Source organism: Heloderma suspectum, chromosome 4 (assembly GCF_057233095.1).
Source record: "Heloderma suspectum isolate Gila_16-S chromosome 4, 16-S_ref, whole genome shotgun sequence".
NCBI lineage: Eukaryota > Metazoa > Chordata > Lepidosauria > Squamata > Helodermatidae > Heloderma > Heloderma suspectum.
The window spans coordinates 22060153-22085834 of NC_139461.1; the positions used below are offsets into that span (position 1 = coordinate 22060153).

Sequence of the window (25682 nt, forward strand, 5' to 3'; positions counted from 1 at the left end):
TTTAAAATTGTAGATCCGGCAACTCTACAAGGATCAAGCTATTTGTGGAATTCAACCAACACTGGTGTAATTTATATTGATCTTTAAAACATGCTGCAGCCCTTTCAAAAACAAAACAAAAAAATCCTACAAAGTGTGACTTTATAAAACTGTTGTTAGGGAAAAAAAATCCCTAATTAATCTTACAGGACAAAAAAATCCTGTAAAATTGGTTGTGTATATTTTTCCTGGAGAGATATAAAAGACTTATTTTTAGCCTATAGACACAGTATCATACAATACATGGGGGGGTTTTTACCAACTAGCACTGGCTATTACAATGCACACACATAAAAACCAGAGGTTTCATACAAGAAACCGGAATATTTCATCTATTACAACAAAGGAAATGTTAGACTCTCCTGTCACAGGAGTTGCTGAATGACTGATTATGTCAGCTTATAAATACAGGCCAATGCAAACATGTCCAAACTTGTCAATTTAAGCACGATTTTTAAAAGTGTCACTGAATGCAACATCATCATAACCAGTTTTCAACCTCATTATCAAGGCCTTCTTTCCAGCATTCCATATTGTTTAAGAGGCAGTTTTATGTCGATTTTGTAGTTTTTTAACTGTTGTTGTTTTTAACATTTGTAAGCTACTTTTGGGGCCTTTCAGCCGCCAAGCAGCACAGATATGTCAAAATAAGCATTATCTCCTCTATTTATTTAACATATATCCACATGAATACATTTTTGCACTTCATATCAATGCAATACCCCTGGCTCTACCTGTGTCGACACAAAAGTTGGGCTTTTATTTCAGTGAGGATTTCTCACAGGTAAATGGGTATAGGACTGCAGCCTTAAAGAAAATTATTTTTCGGTTACAAAAAGCTCCCTACATTAAGATACACCTCACTGCAGGTGGGGGTGGAATGGATGACCTTCAGGCCTCTTCCAGAGCCTTGCTATATACAGTTCTCTATTGAAAGGCAAAATGTGTTTTCTTGTCTTTTGCAATGCAGGAGACCAAAAAAGAGGGGGGGCCCCAACTCGACAAAACGCAAAGTTGCAAAGGGTCGGGCAAAGCGAGGTATTAACATCCCAACAGAAAATGTGAATTCACGGAAATGGGAAACCTAGCCACGATTCCAGCTCATCCAAACCTGCACTTTGAACCAGGGCAAGAGAAAAGCCAGAGACAGATAGAGAACGAACGAACTCGTGCATCGATCCAGACAAAACGATTATGGAACACGACTCGAAGCCACCCTTCGAGTTTCTCTACGGCCAAGGCCAGAGGCCACGGAAAGCCAATCGTAAAAAAAAAAAAAAGTTGCGTGTTTCCAAAACTAAAGCGAGTTTTCAGGGTTCCACAAACCCACCCCCCACCCCGGAGCTCGCTTGTATGTTTGAGAAAAATAATCTGCAAAAGGCCAGGCCGGGGGAGGAAATAAGGGGGATGGGCAAATAAATCAAGACGTGCCATTTCCCCATCCCTCGTCCCCGACTTATTTATTTATTAACGCGAGTCTTTCTTTGCACGTTTTCCAACCATCCTGACCGCCGATCTTTGCACGGATATGAATATATATATATATATATATATATATATAATGTATATGTATATGGCCAATTCATATCCGTGCAAAGATATATATGGCAATATATACATGGCAACATATATGCCATCTTTATTCAAAGAGATCCGGAGGAGAGAAAAAAAGAAAAAATACACATATGCAATAGCGTGTGTGTGCGTGCGTGTAGGGGGGAGGAAATCATCTCCGTGCACAAAAGGAGGCGATGCGACTGCCAGCCATACACGGCCACCTGCAAACTTCTCGCCAACTCCAAAGCCCGATTGGGGGGGGGGGGGGGCGGCAAAGATTCCCAACGAACGCAGAAGAGGAGGAAAAACACGCGCATCGCTCCCTTCCCCTCCCCCACACGCATCTTCAGCCACCCCCTCCCCCCCCCTTCATTTCAACCCCAGCTTACTTACCACACGCATCTTTTCCAGGCCACGCGAGTCCCCCCAAGAATTCAGAAGCATTGCAAAGTTACTTGCACTTTTCGATCGTGAGTGCCCCTTAAAAGAAAAACCCCTCTGCAAAAAAATTCGGCGGGGGTGGGGGTCGAGGGAGAGCGAGGAACGGGCCGCCAAGGCCGCGGCTCTGCAGCGAGAGGGCTCGGCGGCTTGGTGCCCATGTGCTCGGAGGAGCACGCGCTCCGCGCTCGCCTCGATGGAACGTTCTGCTGGCTGGAGGCTCTGTGACGTCATTGCCCCCAGCAGCTGATCCTGCCCTGTTGGCTCCTGCTGCAGCCGCCGCCGCCGCAAGAGCAGCGAGCCAGTGCCTGCAGCCGCCGCCGCCTTCTGCTGTACGCCCCCGGGGGGACGCGGAGTCCCAGCGCCGGAGGTTGCCAACTTCTCCCCACTGCACTGCTCCTCTGCCTTTAATGGAAGCTGTGCCGGGGGGGGGGGGTGAGAAAAACGCTCAGCTCCGCCGCTTGAAAAGCTTCCCAACTGCTGAGTTCTGTCTTTCGAGCTTGCTCTTCAGGCACAAGAACAGGCCAGGGTTGTTTGTTTGTTTGTTCGCAAGGCGGATGGAGGGGTTGGTCAGATGGCGACCTCAGCTGCCAACTTCTCAGCCAGGCACTGTAGCTGTGCCTTTGATGACAGCAAGATGGACAGAAGGTCACGTGGATCTCTATTGCTGTTAACAGGTTCACCAGGAAAAAATGGGGCGCGGGGGCGACTGGAAGGGAAAGTGCATGTCTGGGGAGGGGGGAGATTTTGTCTTACATGTCAGCTTTCTGAAAGAAATCTGAAAAATGACAAGCAGAGATGCTTCTCTGGGGGGCACTCCCACCTCCGTCCCCCGCTTTTCTATTGCTCTGATGGTGCTTAAGGATTCACCTGCTGTTTATTATATATATATATATATATACACACACACACACACACACACATATACATATTATATTTATATATATATATATATATATATATTGTGTATGTGTGTGTATATATATATATATTGTGTGTGTATATATATATATAGTGTGTATATATATATATATATATAGTGTGTATATATTGTGTATATATATTGTGTATGTGTGTATATATATATATATATTAGATAAACCAATCTCATAATGCAGCTCAAATTGTCGTGCATGGGTTCCCACGCAGTGTCCCTTCCAAACTCCAATTTGCTTAATTTCATTGCGGAATTTTTATTTTTATTTATTTATTAAATTTATTAATCGCCAATCTGGCTGGTCACCCAGCCACTCTGGGCGATGTACAGCATGTAATAAAACAGTTTAGAACAATAACATTCTACAATAAAAACATTTTCTAAAATACCCTAACCCACCCCAAATGCCTGCCTGAACAACCACGTTTTTAGTGCACGGCGGAAGCTCATTAAAGAAGGGACATGGCGGAGTTCCCTAGGGAGGGAGTTCCACAGAGTGGGGGCCACCACAGAAAAGGCCCTCTCCCTCATCCCCACCAGTCTAGCTGTCCTGGCTAATGGGACAGACAGAAGGCCATCCGAGGCTGATCTTGTTAAGCGGCCTGTCTGGTGTTGCTAGCGGTGGTCCTTAAGATAGGCTGGGCCAGAACCATATAGGGTTTTAAAGGTCAAAACCAACACCTTGAATTTGGCCCAGAAAACAACTGGCAACCAGTGCAACTCCTTCAGCACTGGAGTGATGTGATGTTGCCGGCGGCTGCCTTTAATCAGGCGAGCTACCGTGTTCTGGACCAGCTGAAGTTTCCGAACCGTCTTCAAGGATAACCCCACGTAGAGCGCATTACAGTAGTCTAAACAAGAGGGGACCAGGGCATGTACTACCGATGGGAGCAGATGGTCGGGGAGGAAGGGGCGCAGCCGCCGTATCAGATGGAGTTGGTACAGCGCTGTCCGGCTCACAGCTAACACCTGAGCCTCCATGGACAGCTGGGAGTCCAAAATGACCCCCAGGCTGCAGACCTGGTCTTTCAAGGGTAGCCGTACCCCATTCAACACCAGGTCTACATCCCCCAGCCTCCTCTTGTCTCCCACCAAAAGTACCTCGGTCTTGTCAGGGTTCAACTTCAGCTTATTCCTCCCCATCCAGCCACTGACCGTCTCCAGACATTTGGACAGGGATTCTACAGCCAACCTTGGTGAAGATTTGAACGAGAGGTAGAGCTGTGTGTCATCTGCATATTGATGACACCGCACCCCAAACCTCCTGATGATAGCCCCCAGCAGCTTCACATAGATGTAAATAGCATTGGGGAGAGGATGGAACCCTGTGGCACCCCACAAGTGAATGGCCATGGGTCCGAAACCTCCTCTCCCAGTGCTACCCTCTGGTACCTGCTGGAGAGGAAGGCCGGAACCACCGTAATACGGTATCTCCAATGCCCAACCCCTCCAGGCGGTCCAGGAGGATATCATGGTCAACGGTATCAAAAGCCGCTGAGAGGTCGAGGAGAACAAGGAAGGAGCATTCGCCCCTATCCAGAGCCATCCTTATATCATCCACCAAGGTGACCAAGGCCTTTTCTGTCCCATGCCAAGGCCTGAAGCCCGACTGAAATGGATCTAGATAATCGGCTTCTTCCAAGTGTGCCTTCAACTGCATCGCCACCACCCGCTCAATCACCTTGCCCAAAAAAGGCAGATTCGAGACTGGGCAAAAGTTGTTCAGAACTTGAGGATCCAAGGAGGGCTTTTTTTAAGAGCGGTCTTATCACTGCCTCCTTGAGGGCTGATGGCATCACTCCCTCCTCAAGGGAGGCATTCACTACCACCTTGATCCCCTCACCCAGCCTCTCTCTGCAGCTCATAATGAGCCAAGATGGGCAAGGATCAAGTAAGCAGGTGGTCAGCCTTACAGATGAAAGCACCTTGTCCACTTCATCAGAAGGAAGAAGCTGGAACCGATCCCACAAAACCGGTATGCCACAGACTGCCTCCTGCTCACTAACTGTATCCACAGCGCACGGAATAACACTCCTAATCCGATCAATTTTATCTGCACAGTGCCTTGCCAAGGCCTCACAGGAGGCCTTAGAATGCTCCAGCGGTTCTGGAGCAACTGGACTGACCAGGCTCTGGACCACTTGGAACAGCCTCCTGGGTCAGCACTCTGCAGACGCGATAGAGGCAGCATAATATTCCTTTTTTGCTGCCTTCACCGCCACGTGATAGGCTGAAGATACAGCTCTAGCCTGTGTCTGATTGCCTTTGGAGCGAGACTTCCACCGCCGGCGCTCTAGCCGTCTCACCTCCTGTTTCAGAGCTCATAACTGCGGATTGAACCATGGTGCAGTCCGAGCCCTGTTCAGGGGGAGAGGGCGTTTCAGAGCCACCCGATCTAATGCCCCAGTGATTGCTGCATTCCAGCCACCCACCAGGGTCTCGACTGAGTGGCCGTTGGCGTGCCCCAGAGAATCCCCAAGCGCGTTCAGGAATCCATTCGGATCCATAAGACGCCTGGGGTGGACCATTTTAATGGGTTCTCCACCCCTGCGGAGCGGTTGTTGAACCGAGAAGTCCAACATCACTAGATAGTGATCTGACCATGACAAGGGGGTGGTGGATATACTCCTGACTTCCAGATCACTCCTCGCTTCTCCAGAAACAAACACAAGGTCTAGTACATGAGTGGGCCCAGTTGGAATAGGGTGCAGCTCCCAGGAAGCCATGGTCTTCATGAAGTCCCGAGGTGCTCCTGTGAGGTTGGCCTCCGAATGTACGTTGAAGTCCCCCAACACCAATAAGTTAGGGGACTGTATATGCACATCAGAGACCACCTCAAGGACCTTGACCAGGGAGTCAGTCATGCAGCAGGGTGGACGGTACACGAGCAGAATCCTCAGACTGCCCTTCAGGCCCAACCTCCAGTACATGCACTCAGCAAACTTGGTCTCCCGGAGAAGGGGTCTGGTGAAGACCAAGGACTCTCGATAGATAACAGCCATTCCCCCTCCCCGATCCCCAGCCCTCAGCTGCTGTGCATACGAAAATCCAGCTGGACACATGGCTGCAAGAGTTGGAGCAGCAGCCTCGGCCAGCCAGGTCTCCGTAATACATGCAGGTCCGCACCGTCATCCAGGATCATGTCATGGATGAGGGAGGTTTTCTGGGTAACAGACGTGGCATTGCAGAGCAGCAAACGAAGGCCAGAAGATGGGGTCACGCCTCCCCCAGCCATCTTTTGGCTCTGGACAGGCCCGGAGCAGGGGACAGATACTACACATCTCTCCCTTGTTCCCCGTACCTGGCATGGCCTGCCCGTAGCACTCTGCCAGCACCTGCCGCCCAGCCTCGGTATGTTCTGGCCCCCAACGCTCCCCCCACTGCCTCCATCAGGTGGACACATGCCCCCTCGCTCCCGCCTATCAGGCAGGCTACCCACCCCTAAAAACATTCATGTGCATTTCTGCACATCAGGCTAGTGCTAATGGCACAAGAACAGGCCAGGCTATTTTGCCTGGTCAGTTGGCAACCCTATAGGCTCATATGTTCCAGTTGTTCCTGTTTTCCAGGGCCTGCCCTTCTTTTCTGTTGAATGACTCTCCTAAGCCACTACCTCTGTGTTTGTCCCATTTTACCCTATGGAGAGTTTTAGGGGTTGCTTTTTCAAAATGTTCTTACGGCGTACATGTTTTCCTAAGAGTTCTTCAGGCTCAGGCTGCTGTGGAGATCTCTAGAAGGCGAGTCCTAGGGGAAGGGCTGCATCATAACGTGGACTTCATGGAGGCACATGGTTGGTCCCTGAACGAAACAGGATGTTCATTTTAAAGTAAAAAAAGATTAAAAAAAAAATAAAACTAGACCAGGGATGGGGAACTGCCACCCCGCAGGCCGATTCTGGACCATGAGCCAACCCACTCAGCCTGCCGAGGCCCCAGCCAAGACTCCACCTCCTCTCTGAAGCCCCACTGAGTAGCAGCAAAGTGGGGGTTGCTCCTTGCGGAAATGCTACTTCAAGACACTCCAGCTCATTATTTGTTGACTCATTGATTGAATGAATTTTTATACCACCTTTCCTTCAGGGAGCCCAGGGAAGCAGACATAGCAGTCATAAGAAGCTATTTGTACTGAGTCAGACCATAGGTCCATCTAGCCCAATATTGCCTACGGCAGGGGTGCAGGACCTCAGGCCTGTGGGCCAAATCCAGCCCTCCAGGGTTCCCCAAATGGCCCCTCCCTTTCCCCCCCAACCACTGATTCTTTGGTGGTTTCCCAGAGTTCATTTCCCCCTCACTCTAAAAGGTAGAAATGCCTCTCCTAAGGCTTAGTGACTGGCAGTAGGAGTTTTAAGGTACAATGTGCTGGTAATTTGGTGTTTTGGTCCCTCCTTATTTTGCCCTGGCCACCCCTGGACTGCAGCCCCCAAGAGCTTCTCTGACACTGAATTCGGCCCTCGGGCCAAAAGTGGTTCAACGCCTCCGGCCTGCATATGCTGACTGGCAGCGGTTCTGCAAGGTTACAGGGGTCTGTGCCCGGCCCTACCTGGAGATGCTGGGGGTTGAAGCTGGGACCTTCTGCATGCCAAGCACGTAATCTGCCACTGCGTACATGGCTGAAGCATTATTATGCAAATAATATTTTTAATGTCAGCAGAAAATTGTGGCCCAGCACATTTTTTAAAAAATGTGAGTCGAAAATAGAAAAAAAAGAAAAGAAAAATACTGATAAAATGGCACCAATTGGAAAGGGAATACTGAAAATGTGCTGAAGTGGAGAGGGCTCAGCAGCCTGAAATGTCACAGCATACTTCAAAACCATGCCTCTTCAAAAAGATGGAAGGCAGTAGTGCGAAGGGTGCAGTCCTATGAATGTTTAGACAGGAAAAAGTCCTACAAAGCTATGCTGGCCAGAGAATGCTGGGAGTTGTAGGACTTTTTCTCTGCATAGGATTGCACATGCATAGGATTGCACATGGAGGGAGCAATCCTATGGCTGCTAGACAGTGGCTAGACGGCCATAGGACATGTTGTTTTCTGGGAACCGACCTCGGAGCCCATGCTCCAAGGTCGGTTCTCAGAGAACCGACCTCCGCGCACTTCTGCGCTACCTTGGAGTCAGCGCAGAACAGCCCATCCTCTGTGCTCGCAAGAGGAGCATGGAGCAGCCGGAAAGGGGCATGGCGGGGGATGTTCCTGGGCAGGGGGAGCGTAACACCTCCTATGTGTTGTACAGCAGCCTCCTTCCCCACTCCGTGCTCCCGTGGCTAGACAGCCGCAATCGGCTGTCTAGCCAAAAAAGCAGGGCAGGAGAAGCATAGAGGGAACGATCCCCTCCTTGCTTCTCCTGCCCTGCTTTGGATAGATGGTCGCCTCTGAGTTCGGAGACAGACGCCTATCTAGATGGGATTGCTCCCTAAGGTAATCTGTACATGCAGAGTTGTGCTGCTGTTCTATTCTTTCCCCCCAAAAGGTTGGATTTTGTAGTCGGATTTTGTAAGCTCTCAAAAGAAATGGAAAACACGTGGAAAAAATGCAGGCACCCAGTGATTTCATAGCATGGGTAGATGTCCCATAAATTGCAAGGGAACAATTACATGGATCAGTGGCAGCTTGTATGACTTATTTCCTATAACTGGGAGAAAATGAATCCTCCATTGATTGATGAATGGATTAGTAGAACATGGGGTATTGCCTACATCAACATCCCCCAACCTGGTGCCTTCCAGATGTTTTCAGCTACAACTCCCAGGATTCTTGATCCTTGGCCATGCTGGCTGAGGCTGTTGGAAGCTGAAAACCAAAGTATCAGGAGGGTGCCAGGTTGGGGAAAGGTGGCATACACAATTAAACCAACCAATTTGGTTAGAGTTAGAGAATGAAGACAACAGGAAAATGAGTTTTTAGAAAAATGGTGTATTTGTATCATTTTGGAATAATGACTTCAAGATAGTTTTATTTATGCATGTATTTATTTATTATATTTCTATACTGCCCAATAGCTGAAGCTCTCCGGGTGGTCCACAAAAATTAAAACTATAAAATACAGCATGATAAAACATTATAGGTATAGATATATATTTAATTGCATTTTTCAAAGTAACAGTGAACAGTAACAAATCCAAACATGCCACACATGAGTCAGTTTCTTTACAATCTTTCTGATCACTCAGGATCTGTATTTGGTACAAGCAAGATTATCTGATAAAGTTATCACTCATCATCCTAATGGATCACATAGAGTTCCATGTGTTTTAGGAGGTTGTCATGTATTCTTTTCAGTGTTAGCAGACTCAATAAATGTATACCATAGTCCATTAAAAGTGTCAGTTTCTACTTGGCCTCTTTGTTCCTGAAGATGTTTAGGGTGCAATCCTATGGGGATAGTCATCCACCTCCAAATTTGGAGGTGGCTGACTATCCAATGCAGGGCAGGCAGAGCATGGAGGATATCTTCTCTGCGCTCCATCTGCCCTACATTTGCAGCTAGATAGCCAATTTCAGCTGTCTAGCCAGGGTGCTTTGCAGTGGGGCAGGGGAGGCTGGACAGCACATAGAAAGCATTGTGACAGCACTTCTGTGGTCCCCGCCCTGCCCCTAGGAACACCCCTTTTTGGCCGCTCCACACTGCTTTTATGAGCATGGAGCCGGGGACCAACCATGCCTCCTACGAGGCAGCATGGGAGAGGGCAGGGGTCGGGTTTCTGGGAATCGAGCTCAGAGTGCTGGCTCCAAGTTCAGTTCCCAGAAACCAAAAAATCCTATGGCCTTCTAGACACTGTTGAGCAGCCACAGGATTGTGAGTTTCTCCCTTAGTGCAAGGTTCCAAAGTTTCTGTTTCCATATGATAAGAGAAAGTTCATTTTAAAGTAAATAAAATAAAACTACAGTATAAAACCCAAGTAAAAACTAGCAGTAGTGTAAAGATTTAAAAATACAACAACAGATTTAAAAGCAACAAGAACTAAAGAACTAAAATGCCTGGGAAAGTAAGATCTTCACCTGATGCTGAAAAGGCCACAATGTGGGTACCAGGTGAGCCTCTCTGGGGAGAGCTTTCCACTACCAAGATGCCATAATGTAGATCAATATGGATCACTGGGTACAATTTAATTCTGCAAGATTTACTCAAGGCAGATTTAGAAATGCACATGTACTTGCTGTATAATCACTGCATTTTATTCACCCCTATATGGTAGTGTTACAAGTATATATTAACAGACTGGTTAACTGAGTGCTTTGATTTTTACTGCTTGCTGAAATGTAATATACAGTAATGCATAAATAAACAAATAAACAAAGAGTTGATGTTCATTAAATTTATTAGGGCTCAATCTTATGGGGATAGGTGGCCCCTTCCGAACTTGGAGACAACCGCCTATCCAATGCAGGGCAGGAGAAGTGAGGAGGGGATTGTCCCCTCTGTGCTTCGGCCATCCTGCATTTGTGACTAGACAGCCGATTTCGATTTCGGCTGTCTAGCTGCAGGAAGGCGGAGTGGGGGAAGCGGCTACTGGATGACACATAGGATGTGTTGTACCAGCATTTCTACCTTCCTCACCCCAGAACACCCCCTGTAATGCCCTATTTTTGCCACTCTGCACTCCTCTTCTGAGCATGGAGCGCAAGGCCATTCCTAGCTGCCTCTGAAGGCTCTCCCACACTGGAGGCATCCAAGATGAGGCTGGACAGCCATCTGTTGGGGATGCTCTGACTTGGATTCCTGCATTGAGCAGGGGGTTGGACTCCATGGTCTTGTAGGCCCTTCCAACCCTACTATGATTCTATGTACACAGGGTCAAGGTTGCTGGTACAATAACACATACAGTTTCTAAGTACTTAAATGTCCTCCGAAATTCTTACAGTAAACCTGGAAGCTAATCTAGCATTGTTATCATCTTCATGTTACAGATACAAAGGTCTGGTTCATAAATAATGCTAGCCCATAGTTTGGTTGTTGAATTTTGGGGGATTCATGATGTGTGAAAGTGGCTGCTCTAACAGTCTATGGTTTGTTAACCACAAACAACCCAGAAAGAGAACCCATGGTTTGTTGTTGGGTTGAACCCAGCACCGCATGTTGTTCACCAGGCTACAGAGGTGGCAGACAAGAGAGGTTAAAAAAAATCAGTCACTCTGCATGCCAGTACTACACCACTGCTAAGGCCTTTAGGATACGGGAAGGGAGGAAACAAACAACTCAGGATTGAGAAAACAAACCACAGTTTGTCTGCCAGACAAATCATAGGTTAAATAAATCAGAGGTTAGTGTCATGTGTGAACTAGACCAGTGGGAGACTGTGACCTAAAGAAGGGGTCCCCAACCTTTTTGAACCAGTGGGCACATTAATCATACTGAGAGTGCTGAGAGCACTCTCGCAAAATAGTTACCATTTGGGGTGCAGGGGAGCAGGTCTGGTTAGCCACAAAATATCAATTTCCCAAAGGCAAACTGATGAGGCTAAAAGAAAAGTAACGTTTGTTAGAATCTAGATTTGGCCCCACTACTTTTACTGCTTCAGAGTCTCCTTTGCTATTGGAAACATTTATTGAGGCTGATCAGCTATATCGACCCAGGATCCATGTTTATAAATAATTATTGTCAGTAAATAAATATGATACACAGAGTTTTAAGACTCTGTGTAGGAATGGAATAGGGAATTAGATTGTCCCATTTTGCCTAATCAATGGATTGCCACTTTAGCGTCTGTATCTGAAGCATCTATGGATCTCAGGCTATGTCTTATTCAGCAAAAACTCTTGTTCCGTGTCTATTGGACGCCACAACGTCTCTTCCATAAGGCTTTGTCTAAGTCAGCTAACTGTTGGAGGTGTAATACCACTAATGCTCTTCTTAATCATATGTTTTGGCAGTGTCCAGTAGTTGCCTCTGGTTATTACATGAATAAACTTTGTATTGGAATGCTCTTTAATATTTACTGATGTACATGTTCTTTTAAATAACCTGCTTCTGGGAAGTTAATGCCCAGTCAGCATAAATGGATTCTCTGCACCCTTCTGACAGCTAAAAGACTGATATTACAACACTGGAAGGATAAATCCTCACTTTCTACAATGCAATGGATTGAGGACTTCATAATGCTTTCAACTTTTGAATGGGTGATATATAGGCACCACTCACTAGCTGATACATCTATGGATATTTATGTAAGTTTATGTATAATCTCTTTTATTTATTTTTGGGGAAGCTTGTATTTTCGTGTGTGTGTATACATATATATATATACACACACACACACACATGTATGTATATGTATGCATCTGTATGTATGTACAGATGTATTAACTGAAATTGATACATTCGATCATGTCATTTTTCCTTATTTTTAAACTATGGGTTTTATTTTGCTATGTTCTGTGGAAATTTATAATAGAAAATTAATAAAAATATTTTAAAGAAATAAAAAGAAAAGCAACATGCCCAAGACCCTAAGTACAAGGCAGCGGTGTGGTCTGAGCTTCAAAACACAAAAACACTTTTCAAGCCACAATTTTCTGCTTGAACACCCATTTCATAGAAACCAAATTGATGACGCACAGAGCCAAGTAACCTGGCCAAGAGACTGAGTACAAGGCCAGTGTGGAACTTAAGCCCCAAATTCCAAATCCATTTCTGGGTTATTTAGAAACACTGTTTTACGTGTGGGAAAGGAAATGGGTGATGCGGACAGTTGAAGCCCGCATCCTGCACTTGCATTGCGCCTTCTGGGATAGTCATGGTTGGGAGCCTGCCTGCCTGCCTGCCTGCCTGCCTGCCTGCCTGCCTGCCTGCCTGCCTGCCTTCCTTCCTTCCTTCCTTCCTTCCTTCCTTCCTTCCTTCCTTCCTTCCTCCCTTCCTCCCTTCCTCCCTTCCTTCCTTCATTTCATTTCTATACCACCCAATAGCTGAAGCTCTCAGTGGTTCATGATGCTCCCAGTGGTGGCAAATCAGTGCAGGTATGTAAGAGAGGATGGGTGATTGTGTGAGGTGCATTGGCTGATTCGGTTTCATAAATATGTACCAGCATCCTTTCTCAAAAAAAATCTTGCAAGAGTTTCTTTTCCTGCTTTTTGCAAACCTCCCTTCCCAGATCTTCATTCATAGAAGTGTGAGATTGAGTTGTCGCTTCTGGAGTGACCTTCTGGAATGAACTTCCACCATTGTTGTCTGGGGAATGCTGGGAGTTGTAGGACTTTTTTCTGTCTAAACATGCATAGGATTGAGCCCTCAAGCTACAATATGCTGGCATGTTTGGCTCTACCCCTTCTGCCTTTGGCCCCACCCACCACTGGCACATGGTCCCCAGGAGCGTCTCCAAAGTAGAATTTGGCCCCCAGTCTGGATCATTCCCCCAAAGAACGGCCACTGGGGGTGAGAGAATCAGGATCGTGCCCCTCCAGAAGCTCCTTTCCCAGGTTAATAGTAGCTTTGGAGAGGGGGGCTCTTTAGTGGGACTGTAGTTTGTGGGGAAAAGGGTAAACACCCCTCTGCATGGGCCACACTCCCAATCCTGATTCTCTGCCCCCCGCCTCTGCCCCCCGTGCTGTTGTTTAGAGAAAACACAGAAACCAGACACATTAGATGCATTGAATACCATGCCCTTTTCTGACCTGACCAGGGTGAGCGGCTTTCCTGACAAAGCTACTGATGCCCCCAGATGGTGGAGGGAGGAGCGGAAGGGTTCTTTGCTTGTCCCGTAGCTCATGTAAGAGGAAGTAATGGTTGGAGCCCTTCAGGCTTCACTCAGTTCAAAATATGGTGAATTTTTTTTTAAAGTTAGTTGCTGACCAGGGCTGCAGCACATTGAGCCTAAACATTCCGAGAGAAGTCCCCAAATCGGGTGAGCAAGTTGTGGCCCTCCCGAAGTTTTGGCCTACAGCTCCCATCAGCCCTAGCCAATGTAGCCAATGGTGAGGCATGCTGGGAGTTGTAGGCCCAAACATCTGGTGGGCCACAAGTTGCCCACCCATGCCCTACCTTACTGTCTGTTCTTTTATTGTGACTTTTCAAAGGAAGGATTAATAGAAACCCCAAACAGGGTTGCTTTTTCTGACTTTGCATGGGACCCTTTCAACTCACAAGTGGTAGATATGGAGGTAAATTATGTCTGAGCTTCACACCTTGGAGAGCTCCTTTAGAGTTCTGACTGAAACCCAGAGCGGATTTACCACCCCACTGACATTGGAGCCACAGGCCTCCACTGATTCTAACTGGCCTCGCGCTTAGGAAGCCAGCCTTATGCCGACTCAGATCATTAGTCCATCTAGTCCAGGATTGCCCACAATCTGTGGCTTTTCCATGTTGCAGGTTGGCCAGGGGCCATTCTCTAAAATCCGCTTAAGTGAAGGGCCCAAGTAGATGTGATGTTACACACATTGCTGCATTTAACGTGCACATTTCTACAAAATGTAAATAGGAGGTTATGGTGGTGTTGGTGTGGTGGATTAGGACCACAGTGAATTGGGAGAGGGTGTCTAATCCTTCCCCCCTGCAGTGATGCCCACCAGCAGCACTACTGCTGTTTACATTGGGAGGAAATCTTCCACTGGCATGGGTGGATGGGGGGAAGAAATTAAAAGCCACCTATTGTAGTTATGTCTAGTTTAGTCCAGAGACCCAATGGACCCAGGATCTTACACATTCAAAGGGGCTGTTCACACAACATGCTGACTCACACTCCGTGGTTGAGTGTGGGCTGTTGTTAAACCATGGGTTATTTGTTGAACCATGGATAAGTGTGTTGTTTGAACCAATGACATTTTCTGCTGGGTGGCTTGTTAACAACTCTGAACAACCCAACAACAAACCATGGATTCTCAAGGTGGTTTGTTTGAGAAAACAAGCCACACTGCATGATTAACAAGCCACCCTGGCTGTGTTCAGACAACATGCTAACCCACGGTTCAACAAACAGCCCATGGTTCAAAACAACCCACACTCAACCACTGAGTGTGGATTAGCGTGTTGTGTGAACAGCCCCATTGTCTGTGCTCTACCTTCAAGCCTTCCTTGTAAAGGCTGCATTTCCTTGTAAAGGCCTCGCAGGCATGGAATCAAACCCATCTCCTGCTAAGGTGGCCAGGTGTCCTACTTTATAGAGGACAGTCCTCTATTTTAAGGCCAGTCAGAGGAGGGTCCTCTGTTTGAAGCCATACTCCGTTTGAAGAGCTGCCCAGTTTAAGTCCAGTTTAAAGATGAAGAACCGGAAGAAGGGGGAGTTCGGGGGCCTTGAAGTTCCCCATCCACAGTTAGCACCTGAACACCAGACTGAGCAGACACACAGGTCACCTGGCCACTGTCTTCTCCAGTATGGTGAGACGGACTGTATCTCTATTGAAATTCTAGTTTTGATTTCTAAATGTCTATCTCTGCATATAAACTAACATATGCACAAGTTCTGCAAATCGCTGCCTTCTTTTGCCCTCCTTCTTGGTAATGCGTAGCTGACCACCTTGCCCCTGGTACATTTTTCTGTCCCACTGGGGTACCAACCAGGCCACCATTTTTGTACAGGCTGTGAGAAAGGTCACCCTGCCTTCTGTTTTTTGGTCATCATAGCTCCTGCATCACAGGAAGCACTCTAAGGGCAAGAAGCTTGAAAACACCACCTAAATGGAAAATTGTAGCGAATGCAGTCCACAAATGAACCGAAATGGTCAACCAAGGGAACAAAGCTGAAAGACCCTGGGATGACAATGCGGAGATAACAACCTTTCCATCCTGATGAGTTAATTAACCCTCTTGAAATCCACCAGGGACAATAAAGAGGAGGTTTGTTCCTTTTATGTACCCATCTTCTGACTTATTCTCTTTAATTGTGGTTTACAAGGACAACATGGCCTGCTAACATTAAATAACCTTTGTTGAGCAAACAGCCCAAAATAAACTGTGTTGTGTGCGTGCGTGCGTGTGTCTTTTCTTCCTCTCCCCCTCCTGCCCACTGCCACGCCACTGAATCACTAAAGCATCCTCCCCCAATCTGGTGCCCTCCAGATGTGTTGGACTACAACACAGCTGGCTGGGGCATGCTGGGAGTTATAGTCCAACACATCTGGAGGGCACCAGGTTAGGAAAGGCTGTGCAAAAGGGAGCATCAACTGGGCCTTAATGTCAGGCTGTTCTGCCATGTGATGAGATGCCTGCATGCATTAGCACCGAATGTAATTCACCTCCAATGAAAGAGGCTTCAAGGAGGAAATTAAAAGGAAAGTCAAAGACCCAGCGGTTTGCTTCCATTTAATTTTGCATGATCAAAGCCTGCATGCCTCCCAGGCACAGCTAGATTCTTTCTTGGTGGGTGAGGCTGAGGGTTCTGGTGCTCCATGCATATTAAACAAAACACCAGCCAGAAAAACCATCCCTAAATGAAATTCACATACTACATTAGCACTCTCCCCGCACCTTCACGCCCCACAATCTCGATTCTGTGGTCCAAATAAATCATGCATTTTAGCGAGCCCCTTCTATTACTCAGGCTTACTGATCAAGGCTGCAGCCATTGAGGTTTCACAATATTTGGGATGTTATGACTATAGGTTAGCATTCATGTAAGCGGGGATGCCAGTGGCCACAAATCCCTTTCCACTTGCCCAAGGCAGCTTTTCAGGCTCTCTTTCAGTGCCAGCTCCTGGTGCCCCTTAAAAAACCTCTTCCCAAGGTCAGGAGGCCTCCAGAGAAGCTAGACTGCCCATGTGTCCTACTTTATAGAGGACTGTCCTCTGTTTGAAGGGCTGTTTGGGGAATGGCTGTCCAAGCTAAAACCAAGATAAAGAACCCTATGGCCACTAGACACTGTCTAGAGGGCCATGGGATTTTTCCATTTCTGGGAACTCCATCCTTGGTTCCCAGAAACCACACTCCCCGCCCCCGCCCCCTCATAGCCAGTGCAGTTCTCTCCACATCAGCTACATCTCTGCACTTGGAAACAGAGCATGGAGACGGCAAAAAGGGGATGGTCCCGGGCGTGGGGAGGGGAGGAGACTGGGGAAGCTGCATTATGCAGCTTCCTATGTGCACATGGTTTCCCCACCCCCCACCTCGCTCCTAAGCTCCCTGGCTAGACAGTAGAAATCGCCTTTCTAGCCAAAAATGCGGGGTGGCCGGAGCGCAGAGCCAAAGATTGCCTCTGTGCTCTGGCTGCCCTGTGTTGGATAGTTGTCAGCCTCCAAGTTCAGAGGTCACCCTGTTACAGTCTTCCCCGCTAGGATGAGGTGTCTTGTATTTCTATTTAAATTATAGTAATCATTTCTAAATTTGCATATATAGATATATATTAGCATATGCAATTTTTATGCAAATCATGTCCTCTTTTGTTTCAAGAAGAAGCAAATGGAAGGAGGTGTGGTGTGGTGTGGAAGCAGTGAAAGGAGAAGAGGAGCTGTGAATTACTGCATATAGCGCTAGAAAAAAAGAATCTGGATATGCACAGACGAGAGGTGAGGTGTTATAAATTGCTTGGCTGCACAGAATCATAGACTCATAGAATAGTAGGGTTGGAAGGGGCCTATAAGACTTTGAAACTGTATGTGTTATTGTACCAGCAATCTTGATCCTGTATGCATAGAATCATAGAATAGTAGGGTTGGAAGGGGCCTACAAGGCCATTGAGTCCAACCCCCTGCTCAGTGCAGGAATCCAAGTCAGAGCATCCCTGACAGGTGGCTGCCCAGCCTGGTCTTGAATGCCTCCAGCGTGAGAGAGCCCAGTGCCTCCCTAGGGAACTGGTTCCACTGTTGTATTGCTCTCTCAGCCAGGAAGTTTCTCCTGATGTTCAGCTGGAATCTGGCTTCCTGTCCCTTGAGCCCATGATTCCGTGTCCTGCACTCTGGGATAAGTGTTCCACTGAAGAAGGACCAAGGGCTCCATCTAAGGCCAAGTGTAATCTTGATCATGCATCCAAAGGCACTTGGGAAAACAATCCACAGTGGGGAACTATGATAAAACAGCAAGTCTTCCTGCTAGTGCTGTTCTAGTATGCCTGCTACACCCCTCTTCGACAGCTATGGTATTCACCAGGACCACCAGCCCCCAAATGTTGTTGCACGTGGAAAAGGGAATGATGGAGGTCCTCTTTTGTCCACTTCTTTGGCCATGCATACGTGGTTACTCTAAGAGTGGGACCTCACCTGGCACGTGGGGCTATGGCTACCACTGGGGGTGGGGGGTGGAATAACCACACTGAATCCGTGCACATGCACTTTCCACTTCCGCTTTGTATGTCTGTGTGCTGGATCTAGATGGGTGATGAAGCCTAGTGGTTTGTTTAAGCCTGCACCCTAACGGCTGGGCTGGGATGAGATGTGAGCAGGAGGTTTCACAGCTCATGCATTCATCAACCCTAAGATAAGTTCCTGGTGTGTTGCTTCCCCAAAGGTTGCCTGAAGAAGGGGTCTCCAGAGACATGGAGCAGCCAAAAAGAACAGGTTCTAATTTGGCACAACGCTGTTGTCACTGCAGGGTGGTTCGTGCATTTGTGGCCACAGCTGAATGGCTGAGGCATCAAATAATGACTCGAAAGAGGGAATGATCAAATGCTAAAGGCAGAACTTTTGTAACACCTCACACACGATGCTTTTCAATGGAGTAAGTGGGACCATATTGGTGTAAACAACTCTGTATGTGGATATGGTCAACAGCCATTTCCATGACTGCACATGCAGAGGACACTGTCTTCTATAAATCCGATCATCTGTTCGTATAGCCCTGGCTTGCGGAACCTCTGGCCATTGGATATTCTGCAGCCGGCCTACAGGGCCTCCTTGGGTTTCTCCGCGGGGGTGGGCTTAGTGTCCAAGCCCTGCCCCGTCGATGATCCCTGTCAGTGGAGGCTGGTGCCTCTGATGTCAGTGGGGTGATGAATCTGCCCCAGGTTTCAGTTAGAACCAGTTAGAACTCGGAAGGAGCTATCCAAAGTGCTTCACATCCTGGATAGCTCCTTTAGAGTTTTGACTGATTCTGACTGAAACCTGGAGCAAATTCACCACCCACTGACATCGGAGCCACCAGCCTCCACTGATCTCCATGGAAGAATCCCTATTATCTCCCTTCTGAAATCGGAGATGACACTGAGGATGTGAGTCCAGGGGACACAGCTGGCCCTGGGAAGAGTGGCGGCTCTTTGCAACCACACCTGAGTGACTTCACAGGGCGCTCCCATGGGGATGACATATGCCACCTGAAGCCAGGAACTTATTCCCAGTTCAGTGGCCCTTGAGGAAAGTGAGTATAGGATAGCAGCCTAAATGTGACCTAATATTGTCAGCATGCCTTTTCCTAACATGGACTAAGAATCTGAATTAAATGTACCATTTTGGTTACTCAGGTACATATGACTTCCCAAGAGCGGCACAGAACACTTTTTTTTTCTTTTTTTTTTTAGCGGTGTGTATTTTTCCTTCCTGTGCTATTCCTGGCTGCCTTACTGCTACACATATTAGCATGACAGAAGCTAAAAGGGTTAATTAGGTGAGCAGGTTTACTTTCATCCCTTAAATTTCTTTTAAAAAAATCCAGATAAAGCTAGTTCCATTTCCTCCTCCTAGAGCCTACTTTTTAATCCTTCTTGATTCATGGCACCTAATTATACAACCTCTTTTTTCTTTCCTTTTTTAATCCTATTGGGAAATCAAAACGTCACATCATTGTTGCATGATGGCTTGCAATGAAAATTGGACAAGATCTCAGGGGAGAAAGCTCTCAGGCTGACATGTAAATAAAATGTTCTAGGATTGTGAACCAACTAGGGGGGTGAGGAAAAGCCCAGACAGTCTGCTTTTGTTCTTGCATGTGTGTCTCCCCCCACTCCCCCATCACAACTTGGAGTTAGTTGTTGGAAAAGCAAGGAGTAAGGCTATTTCCTATTTTCCCCAGTATGGCTATTTCCAATTTCCTTCACACCTTGGATAGCTCTTTTAGCGTTCTGACTGGTTCTGACTGAAACGCGGAGTGAATTCACTGCCCCATGGACATCGGAGCCACCAACCTCCACTGGACCATGTGTATTCCTTCACTGACTTCAAAATGTGTTAAGGCAGCCGGGCTGCATTTGAGGGGCCTCTTGCTCATTCTCCTGAGTAAGGATCTGGACATGTGCCCCCAAAGTCCTGGTGGCAATATTGCCCTGGAGAACCAGTGCCAGTCAAGAGTAGATGAGGTCAGCAAACTTCTGGCTTTGTTTTTTACTCACACCCCGAGATCCACCAACCAGAGCCTGGTGCAAAAGATACGCACTTGGAATCAAAGATGTCTGAGCCCAATAATTTGTTTTGAGGAATAGAACTGATTGGAGCTCGCAGCCTTTCCCTATAAAAATCCACTCCTGGTTCTTCATTCCAGTAATATAGTTTAGGGAGGGAAGTCCTTTTGTTGCTGCAAATGTTAAAAAAATTGGGAGTCAGAAACCCTTGCTGATCTACTGCAAATCACCCAGAGATCTACCAGACGATCCAGTTGTACCTTCTGCCCACCCCTAAGACATTGATAAGCTAGATAGATATATAGTCTGACCTCTGGAACAAGGGAGGGGCCAGAGCTCAGTGGTGGAGCCCCTGCTTTACATGGAGAATGTCCCAGGTTCAATCCCCAGAATCTCCAGCTAGGGCTAGGAAAGAATCCTGCCTGAAACCCTGGAGAGCCGCTGCTGCCAGTCACTGTCGACAATACTGGGCTAGATGGACCAGTGGTCTCTCTCTGTATAAGGCAGCTTCCTATGTTCTTCTTTGTGTTTCCCATGTACTGGCAAACTCTTGTAGGGTTAGGCAAACTGGTGCGCTCCAGATGTTCTGGACTACAACTCCCATAATTCCTGGCCATTGGACATCCTGGCTGGGGCTTTTGGGAGCTGGAGGACACCAAGTTGCCTACCCTGGTGTTATGGGGCTGAGCTCCACTGATGTCACTTCGTGAGGGCAGATGGGAAGGAAGGTGTTGCTTCTGGTCCTCCAATGAATTCCAGGTCTCTCCTTTGCTGGAGCCAAATCTAGGGTGTCTGTGGCTATTGGTGGAGGTGGTCCCAACCTCAAGTATGCTTGTTATTGATCTGTTGGCATTAGGGTGTGTGTGGGTTTTACAGGGCAGTCATAGTATCACAGAAAAGTAGGGTTGGAAGGGGCCTACAAGGCCATGAAGTCCAACCCCCTGCTCAATGCAGGAATCCAAGTCAGAGCATCCCTGACAGATGGCTGTCCAACCTCATCTTGAATGCCTCCAGTGTGGGAGAGCCCACTACCTCCCTAGGTCATTGGTTCCATTGTCATATTGCTCTAACAGTCAGGACGTTTTTCCTGATGTCAGCTGGAATCTGGCTTCCTGTCACTTGAGCCCATGATTCCGTGTCCTGCACTCTGGAATGGTTGAGAAGAGATGCTGGCCTTCCTCTCTGTGACAACCTTTCAAGTACTCGAAGAGCGCTGTCATATCTCCCCTCAGTCTTCTCTTCTCAAGGCTGAACATGCCCAGTTCTTTCAGTCTCTCTTCATAGGGCTTTGTTTCCAGTCCCTTGATCATCTTTGTTGCCCTCCTCTGAACCCTCTCCAGTTTGTTTGCATCCTTCTTAAAATGTGGTGCCCAGAACTGGACACAGTACTCTAGATGAGGCCTAACCAGTGCTGAGTAGAGGGGAACTAGTACTTCCCGGGATTTGGAAGCTATGCTTCTATTAATGCAGCCCAAAAGAGCATTTGCCTTTTTTGCAGCCACATCACGTTGTTGGCTCATATTCAGCTTGTGATCGACAACAATTCCAAGATCCTTCTTGCTTGTAGTGTTGCTGAGCCATGTATCCCCCATCTTGTAACTGTGCATTTGGTTTCTTTTCCTAGGTGCAGAACTTGGCATGTATCCCTATTAAATGTCATTCTGTTGTTTTCTGCCCAGTGCTCCAGTCTATCAAGATCACTTTGAATTTTGTTTCTGTCTTCCAAAGTATTAGCTATCCTGCCCAATTTTGTGTCATCTGCAAATCTGATCAGCATTCCCTGCACCTCCTCCTCCAAGTTATTAAAACAAATGTTGAAGAGCACTGGGCCCAGGACTGAGCCCTGCGGTACCCCACTCGTTACGTCTCCCCAGTTTGAGAAGGTCCCATTGATAAGCACTCTTTGAGTCCGATTCTGTGGCCAACTGTGGATCTACCGGATCGTTGTTTCATCTAGCCCACTTTGAGCTCGTTTGCTCATCAGGATATCATGGGGCACTTTGTCGAAAGCTTTGCTGAAGTCGAGGTATATGATGTTTACTGCATTCCCATGGTCCACAAGGGAGGCTACTTGATCAAACAATGAGATCAGATTTGTCTGGCAGGACTTGTTTTTGACAAATCCATGTTGGCTTCGAGTAATCACGGCATTGTTGTCAAGGTGCTTCCAGATGGATTGCTTGATCATCTGCTCCAGAATTTTCCCAGGGATTGATGTCAGACTGACTGGTCTGTAGTTCCCAGGTTCCTCCTTTTTACCCTTTTTGAAGATAGGGACAACGTTAGCCCTCCTCCAGTCATCTGGCACTTGATTGATTGATTGATTGATTGCATTTATATCCTGCCTTTTTCCTCTAAGGAACCCAAAGTAGCATACATAATCCTCCCCCTCCTCCATTTTATCCTCACAACAACAACCCTGTGAGGTGGGTTGGGCTGAGAGTCTGTGACTGGCCCAAAGCCACCCAGTGAGCTTCCATGGCCGAGTGGGGACTAGAACCCGGATCTCCTGACTCCCAGTCCGACACTCCAGCCACTACACCACACTGGATCTCCACTTCACCCATCCTCCATGATTTCTCAAAGAGAATAGACAGTGGTTCTGAGAGCTCTTCTGCCAGTTCCTTTATTACTCTAGGATGCAGTTCATCTGGCCCTGGAGATTTGAACTCTTTCAAAGTAATTAGGTGTTCCTTGACCATATGCCTATCAATCTCAAGCTGCAATCCTGCCCCTTCAGCCTGTACTTCGCCTTTGCCATAGACCCTCTTTTGGGAGAAGACTGAGCCAAGGTAGGAATTGAGCACTTCTGCCTTTTCTTTGTCATCTGTTATCGTTTTGCCATCCTTATTTAATAGCTGAACCACCATTTCTTTCCTCTGCCTTTTACTATGCACGTAGCTGAAGAAAGCCTTTTTGTTGTTTTTAGCATGCCTCGCTAACCTCAGCTTGTTCTCTGCTTTAGCCTTCCTGACGCCATCCCTGCAATTCTGTGCTACCTGCCTGTACTTTTCCTTTGTTACTTGGCCTTCTTTCCACTTCCTATCTGTGTCCTTTTTTGTTTTCAGGTCATCTCTAAGCTTTTTGTGAAGCCACATTGGCTTCTTCTGTTGTCTTCCACCTTTTCTTCTTGTTGGAATTGTTTGTAATTGTGCCTTGAGAATTTCCTTTTTTAAAAGCTCCCACCCATCTTGGACTCCTTTTCTCGTTGACGTCGCTTGCCATGGGACCTTACTGATCATTGTTCTGAGTTTATTAAAATCAGCTTTCCTAAAATCCAGGGTATGGGTTTGGCTACCCTCGGCTTTTGCTTCCTTTAGAATCCAAGAACTCAAGGACAACATGGTCGCTTTCCCCCAGAGTTCCCGTAACTGCTACTTTATCCACTAAGTCATCTCTGTTGGTCAGGATCAAGTCCAGGATAGCTGATCCTCTAGTTCCTTCCTCTACTTTTTGTAGGAGGAGGTTATCTGCACCACACGTCAGGAATTCCTTGGAGGGGCCATGTTTTGCAGAATTTGTCTCCCAACAAATATTGGGACACAAATAGTGCGAGACATATTCTTGCCCTGGGCAAGAAAGGATAACTTCCCCAGCCTTAAGAATAGTGCTAGATCAAAGCTGTTTTGGAACAGAGACATGGGACCACCATAGCTCAGATGTATAGTACCAGCTTTGTGTGCAGAAGGTCCCAGATTCAATCGTTGGAATGTCCTGTTACAAGGACCAGGAAACAGGTGTGGGGGAAGACCTCCATCTGAGATCAGACAAGACTAGACTGGGTGGACAAATAGTATTGACCACTGGTGGAAAGCAGCATCCTATATTCTTATCAAGAACCATTGTCTGAGCTCCTCCATCCACCAATGACAGATTGCTGGAGGTTCTTCTCTGCTTGTTGTACATCAGAGATGGCGGAACTGGTGGTCCTCCAGATGTTGTTAAACTGCATCTCCTGTCATCCCTCACCACTTGCTATGCTGGCTAGGACTGATGGGAGATAGTGTCCTACAACATCTGGAGGGCCACATGTTCTCCAGCCCTGCTGAACGTTGCATCCCCTTACGCTGCACTCGCTCATCCTGCACTGCCTTCTGAAGCAGGGGGTGCTATTGAATCCATCATAATACACATACTTAACTCTGCATTCGACCTGTGGCCCCTTGGATCATAGAACAATTGCCTGACACTAGGCCAGACTATTGGTTCATCTATTGCGCAATTCTTGTTTACTGCTACACAGTCGAGGCTGGTGGCTCTGATTTCGGTGGGGCTATATATCCATTCTGGGTTTCTGTCAGAACCAGCCAGAACTCTAAAGGAGCTATCTAAGGTGCTGAACCTATTGGGGGGGGGTAGGTTTCAGCACCTTGGATAGCTCCTTTAGAGTTCTGGCTGGTTTTGACTGAAACTCGAAATGGATTTACAGCCCCACTAAAATCGGAGCCACCAGCCTCCACTGCTGCTACACCAACAGGTGGCATCTATCTCCAGTTTCAGGTGGAGAGGGGTCTTTCACATCACCTGTTTCCTGATCCTTCTAACTGGATATGCCAGGGACTGAACCTGGGACCTGAGGTGTGGTACCACTAAGCTATGATTCCGAACCTTACTTGCTTCTCCCCCCACCCGCCCCCCACATGCTTAGTTCCTTACACACACACACACACACACACACACACACACTAAAATCTTGCCACATTTATGACCTACCCAATTGTTTTGGCTCCAATTTACTCGGAGTACCCCTCTCCATTTATCACCTGTTCCCCTTTATCTTTGCTTTATCTTTTCTCCACTTTCCCAGAACCGATTTGTTGCATTAATACCTCATGAATTGTATTAACCCAAGACAAAAAGTTCTATTTGCATTTCAAGAGAGAAAGACGGACTGAGCATTTAGCCTGGACTTCAGATTCCTCCCATTGTCATCAAGTGACATCAGCATATCCATCTGGAAAGTAAAGAATACCAGATTGAAATGCATGTGGGTGTGTGCGCGCACACACACTATGTTGCACTTTCTCAAGCTCATGTTGTTGGTGTTGTTCAGTCCTTAAGTCGTGTCCAACTCTTCGTGACCCCATGGACCACAGCATGCCAGGCCTTCCTGTCCTCCGCTCTCTCCCAGAGTGTGCTCAAGTTCATATTCATTGCATCGGTGATGCTATCTAGCCATCTCATCCTCTGCCGTCCCCTTCTCCTTTTGCCCTCAGTCTTTCCCAGCATCAGGGTCTTTTCCAGGGAGTTTTCTCTTCGCATTATGTGGCCAAAATATTTGAGCTTCAGCTTCAGGATCTGTCCTTCCAATGAGTACTCCGGGTTGATTTCCTTTAGGATGGACTGATTTGACCTCCTTGCAGTCCAGGGGACTCCTAAGAGTCTTCTCCAGCACCACAGTTCGAAAGCATCAATTCTTCAGCGCTCAGCCTTCCTTATAGTCCAGCTCTCACAGCCATATGTTACTACTGGGAAAACCATAGCTTTGATTAGATGGACCTTTGTTGGCAAGGTGATGTCTCT

The 25682-nt window shown here is 47.2% G+C and overlaps 1 long non-coding RNA gene across 1 annotated transcript in view; it reads right to left on the bottom strand.

The window, feature by feature from the left end:
* Nucleotides 1-2218, bottom strand: part of LOC146346608 (uncharacterized) — a 187181-nt gene extending 184963 nt beyond the window's left edge. The window contains exon 1 of the long non-coding RNA XR_014789980.1: nucleotides 1990-2218. This is a non-coding gene — a long non-coding RNA (uncharacterized LOC146346608). The remainder of the gene's footprint in view (nucleotides 1-1989) is intronic.
* Nucleotides 2219-25682: the final 23464 nt, after the last annotated feature.